Consider the following 6,725-nt stretch of genomic DNA (forward strand, 5'->3'; position numbering starts at 1 on the left):
GGGCGGCAGCGCTGCCGCGCCTCCTAAGCGGCGCACTATCCAGTGCGCCACTGGGCCGGCCCTCAAGTTACCTTTTTAAAAAATCACTTAACCATTTAGCCTACTATATTTACTACTTTGATTAATTTTTAAATTCTAATTATTATAAAGATTTTAACTTTAAGTCCCAGAAATCTCTGAATATGATTAGTTGAAAGAGTATGAACAGAGCCACATAGGAGACGGTCACAGTGTCTAATACCTGCTTGATTTTTGAAAATAAATTCAGCACAACAGACGCAAATGATACAGTCACTTTATCAAAATCCATTCTCATGCTAAGATTCTTCATGATTTTAGAGGCCTTATGTATTTTGAATAAGATAAACAAAATAAAATAGATTAGCCATAGATTCCAGCAAGTGGCTATCCCTTCCTCTCTCCCCAGGGATGTGTAGCAATTCATCTCAGCCAGACATTCTCTTTGAGGGTGATTGGTTTAAAGAGACATGTATTCTTTCCCAGACAATGGGACATGAAATAAATCCAGTTGGGAGTCATGAATAAGGTTTACCTCTATTATAAAAGGAAGCACTTGGGGGTAATTGCTTATCTTCTTTGCTGCATCGCATAACTTCGTGTGATACCTGGAATTACTGTAGCAGTCTTCTGTGGGAAGGGGTGTGATGGAGAAATTACTAACACCTGAGATACTGACAGGAGTAGGAGATGAAAAGCACCTGGGTGCTCAATGATATCTATCATTAAACCAGTGGTGCTCAATTCTGGAGACTCAGGACTTCTTTACAGTCTTAAAAATTATTCAGAATTCCAAAGGGCTTCTGTTTATGTGGACTATATCTATCATTATTTACTGTATTAGAATTTAAAAGTGAGAAATTTAAAACATATTATTTATTAATTTACTTAAAATGGAAATAATATATTCATTGCATGCTACCATTAATAACATGTTTTATGAGTAATAGCTATATTTTCCAAAATAAAATAATTGTGTGGGAGGTAGCATTTACTTCACATTTTTTAAAAATCTCTTCAGTGTTTAGCTTAATAGCAGAGGGCTGTACTCTCATGTCTTTTGTGCATTCAGTCTGGTTGTGATATCACACATAATGTAGCCCTTGGAAAATATCACTGCATGCGCGTGAGAAAAATAAGGTGAACTAATCAAATAAGATCTCAGTATTAATTTAAATATAATTCTGACCATATCGATGCCAGACTGTTTTTATGAGATTCCCAGGTGTTTCTGATCTACATTATGAGAACTGCTTTATTAAAACACCCTGAATTAAGCACTTTGGTGTCTGGTTCGAATTGGCAGTGGTTAGTAATAAAAGGAACCAGGCAAGGGGTTCAAGGCAAGCTTTAATGGAAGCGCTCTCAGGCGAGGTTCCACGGCTGGCAAGGGAGTGAGGCCAGGGAAGTCACACCCAGGGTGGATACAAACAGGTATTTATAGGGGAGGGCTGTTGGTGAGCTTTTTGCCCATACATGGTAAGGAATTGAGCCGGGTTCAATTTCCAGTTCCTGCCTTCTGGGGAGGGAGGGGGGAGAGGGAAGTCGTGGAGTTTAGCAAGATGGAGAGGAGGGGTGGAGTTAACAAGATGGAGGCTACATTGCTACTTTGTTGCCGCTTTCTGGTCCAACTGGTCCCGCTGACGCAACATCTGGAATTATTATTTTGTAAAATAATATATGGGACCGAGCCCTTTTTCTAAGCAAAAACAACAGATGGCCTAAACAGATAAAAGGTGGCACCCAAGGGAAGTTAAGGGAGAGGGCTAAGCATAGAGAAGCAAGGCGTGTGCACATTTGACATTTTCAAGGATTGGCCTAAGCTTGGAAGTCACCACCTGCTAAGCATATAAATATGATATTTTGTGTTACAATAAACGGAACTGCTCACCCATCTCTTGGATTCCCTTTTCGCCCCATGTCCCAGGGGGGAGAAAAGGGTAATCCCTTTGGCCCCAACCCTCTAGGGAAAGGAAAAACCTTTTGGGGTCCCATGTGGCTGCCAGAGACACCCACCACAACTCTTTTTTTGTTTTTCGTTAGGCTTTACGTTTAGCATGAATAAAATATTGGGGAACAATATAATTAAATTTTTTATACTTATAAAATTTACATTATTCTGGAGGAAAGGTGGGGGGGAAGAGACCAATTAACAAGAAATTACAGAATTCTATAAATGCCAGGAAGACTGTACAAAGGCAGTGTGAGAGACTCAGGAGCCCTACATCTAGACTCTACAGTCTTATAGGGCAGATAGATTTGTGTCTAAATAACAATAAAACAGAGATTTTGATACATGTAAAAGTTCACAGATGGAGAGAATGTTTTCTCCTGATAACATGCAGTGAGCATGATGGTTATTACATTTGTTTAGATTTTAATAGGATCACAGGATTTGAGGAGGATACAAGACAGGAGGAAGTCTGTATCAGAAAACATACTGAATAGAATATAGAGAAATTGAAAAACAGTGGAAGATATTGTGGGTTCTCTGCAAATACAACAAAAATATTTATAGAGTGATTGGTCAACAAATTTTGAACAGTAAATGATAAAATATAAAATTATACATTTTAGACATATAGAAGCCTTTAAAAGCTAAGCTTAGGAATTATGATTTTATTTATGTGTCACATCAGGATAAAAGAAAATTTAAGTAATAATTTCAAAAGATCAAACTGATATTGTGGTTTCCAAAAAGAATGAAGGCAGAAAGTCATATTCAGATACAACAATAACAACAGTAATAGCAGCTAAAACTTATGAACTCACTATATTTGTGACAGTATTCAAAGTGCTTTATGTTTATTAGCCTACCTATGACATAGTTAAACATTGCTATTATATATACAAATAATATTCTATGTTATATCTGTGACGTAGGTAAAAATTACTATTATTTTTTCTAATATGTGAAAATAAATCCCATAATGATTAAGGAATTTTTCCTGGATCAAAATATATTGAGATTCAAATCTAAGCATCACAGAGATTGCATTCTTGACCAATACGCACTATAATGAGAGAATATGTTTGATCCAGGGTGGTGACAATGGGAATGGAAGGAAGGATGAATTTAAATACTGCTATAAATAGAATAGATAGAATGTGTTATTTTCAAAAAGGTTGGAGTTGAAGAAGAGAAGAAGTAATTAATGACACCAGTGTTCCAAGCCTGTGGGTAAAAGAGGATTTACTAATCAGAAAAAAAGATGGCTCTGTTCTATGGGGATAAAAGATAATGAGGTCATCCTAACAGAGGCTGAATCATTAGGGTTCAATCTTCATCACTGATAATCTAAGGAAACACACTTGCCATACAGATTGGGAAAGAGGTACCGGACCACTGAGTTTATTGGGAACATGGTCACTTTTCAGGAGACATATCTTCATTGTGTTAATAAATATTTTCGAGTCTGAAAAATATCTTTTGAAATCTTTTATACAACAAAAACTTATTTACAAATATTAAAATACATGAGAATTCAGTATACAACTGTACTTTAAAACTAATCTCATTTGATTTGTTTTCAATTTTAGGGGACTGTGGCTATAATAATACAAAAGGACATCATAAAATTTAATTCAACTTACAAGGAGTTCCAACTACAGGCCTTTTAAAGTGTTACAGTGAGTTTTCAAATCTGTTGGTTCATTTTTATCTAAGATTCTTATATACTTGGATTGTTTTTAAATCATGTTCACAGATGATGTGACACAATATATTGAAAATCCTATAACCTCCACCAAAAATCTCCTAGAGCTCATAAACAAATTCAGTTGAGTTGCAGGACATAAAACCAATATACAAAAATCAGTAGTGTTCTTACACACCAACAATAAACAAGCAAAAAAAGTAATTAAGTAAGCAAGCCAATTTGCAATAGCAACCAAAAGAATAAAATACCTGGGAATAAATTTTACCAAAGAGGTGAAAGATCTCAATGATGAGAGCCACAAAACACTGCTGAAAGAAATTAAAGAGGACACCAAAAAATAGAAAGACATTCCTTGTTTATAGATTGGAAGAATTAAGATTGTGAAAAAGTCCGTGGTACCAAAGTGATCTACAGATTCAAAGCAATCTCCATCAAAATAACAATGATATTCTTTTCAGAAATAGGAAAACAATCCTAAAGTTCATATGGAACAACAAAAGACCCTGAAAAGCCAAAGCAGTCCTGAAAAACAAAAAACAAACAAATAACAACAACAAAACTGGAGCATTATACTCCCTGACTTTAAATTATACTACAAAGCTATGGTAACCAAAACAGCATGGTACTGGCATAAAAATAGTCACATGGGACAATGGAACAGAATACGGAACCCAGAAATAAGCTCAGGTACTTACAGGCAACTGATCTCCAACAAAGGCACCAACAATATCCAACAATATACATTGGGGAAAGGACACACTGTTCAGTAAAAGGTCCTGGGAAAACTGGATATCCATGTGTAGAAGAATGAAACTAGACCCGCACCTCTCAAAATAAACTCAAAATGGATTAAAGACTTAAACACAAGACCTGAAACTCTAAAACTCCTAGAAGAAAACATAGAAAAAATATTTCAGAATGTAGGACTGAGCAAAGACTTTATAAGACCTGAAACCATAAAATTACTTAACCATAAAATTACTTAAACACTCCAAGAAGTGGGACTACGCAAAGACTTTAAGACCCAAAAAGCACAAGCAACAAAAGAAAAACTAAACAAATGGGACTACATCAAATTAAAAAGCCTCTGCACAGCAAAGGAAACAATCAACATAGCAGAAAGATAACCTTTGGAATGGGAGAAAATATTTGAAAACTATACATATGACAAGGGATTAATATCCAGACAACCTTCGGAATGGGAGAAAATATTTGAAAACTATACATATGACAAGGGATTAATATCCAGAATATGCAAAGAACTCAAACAACTATACAGTAAAAATAACCAAATAATCCAATCAAAAGATGGGCAAAGGAGATGAATAGACACTTTTCAAAGGAAGACATACAAATTGCCAATAGGTACATGAAAAAATGCTCAATGTCACTAGTCATCAGAGAAATGCAAACCCAGAACACATTGAGTTATCATCTCATCCCACTTAGAATGGCCATTATGAAGAAGAACAAGAAGAACAAATGATGGCAAGGATGTGGGGAAAGGGGAACTCTTCTACACTGTTGGTGGGACTGTAAATTAGTACAGCCATTATAGAAAACAATATGGAGTTTCCTCAAACAACTACAGATAGAACTGCCATATGATCCAGCAATCTGACTACTGGGCATATATCCAAAGGAATGGAAATCATGTGGAAGGGATACCTGCACTCCCATGTTCATTGCAGCTATATTCGCAATAGCCAAAATACGGAAACTAAGTGTCCATTGAAGGATGACTGGATAAAGAAAATGTGGTATATATACACAATGGAATACTATCAGCTATAAAAAAGAACTATATTCTGGCATTTGCAGCAACATGGATGAATCTGGAGAAAATTATGTTAAGTGAAATAAGCCAGACAAGGAAAGAGAAATACTGCATGTTCTCAGTTATAACTGGGTGGAGAGAGAGAGAGAGAGAACCTAAAACCTAAACAATCTTTGAACTTTCAGAATCCTAGACATGGGGATGAGGGGGGCAGGGGCTGTGGAGGGATAGGTTGGGAAAGGAGCATAAAGAAAAATCACTTTTTGTAATAATAATATGCTTATAATAAATAATCTTTTATAAAAAAAAGACCCCCAAAGCACAAGCAACAAAAGAAAAAATAAATAAACAGGATTATATCAAACTAGAAAGCTTCTGCACAGCTAAAGAAATAATCAACAGAGTGAAAAGACAACCTACAGAGTGGGAAGAAATATTTGCAAACTATACATCGACAAGGGATTAATATTCAGAATACACAAGGAACTCAAACAACGTAACAATTAAAAAATGGGCAAAGGAGATGAATAGACACTTTTCAAAGGAAGACATACAAATGGCCAACAGGTACATGAAGAAATACTCAACATCACTAGTTATCATGGAAATGTAAATCAAAACCACATTGAGATATTATTTCACCCCAGCTAGACTGGCTATAATCAAAAAGACAGAGAATAACAAATGCTGACAAGGATGTGGAGAGAAGGGAATTCTTCTGTCTTCTTGGTGGAACTATAAATTGGTGCAGCCATTATGAAAATGGTATGGAGCTTTCTCAAACAACTACAGATAGAACTACAATATGATCCAGCAATCTCACTTCTGGGTTTATACCCAAAGGAATGGAAACCATCATGTTGAAGGGATACCTGCACTCCCATGTTCATCACAGCTCTATTTACAATAGCCAACCAATATGGAACCAACTTAAATGTCCATTGATGGATGACTGGATAAGGAATATGTGGTACATATATGCACAATGTAATACTATTCTGCCATAAAAATAATTAAATTCTGCCATTTGCAGCAACATGGATAAGCTTGGAGAAATTATGTTAAGTGAAATAAGCCAGGCACAGAAACAGAAAACTGCATGTCCTCATTCATACATGGAAGAAAGGGGAGAGAGAGAGAGAGAGACAGGAGGAGGAGAGGGCTGAGGAGGGGAGGAGAGGAGAGAAGAGAAGAGAAGAAAAGAAAAGAAAGAGAGAGAGAGAGAGAGAAAGAAGAGAAATAAGACAAACCACAACAAAACGCTGAACTTT

Source organism: Galeopterus variegatus, unplaced genomic scaffold (genome assembly GCF_000696425.1).
Source record: "Galeopterus variegatus unplaced genomic scaffold, G_variegatus-3.0.2 Scaffold16609, whole genome shotgun sequence".
NCBI lineage: Eukaryota > Metazoa > Chordata > Mammalia > Dermoptera > Cynocephalidae > Galeopterus > Galeopterus variegatus.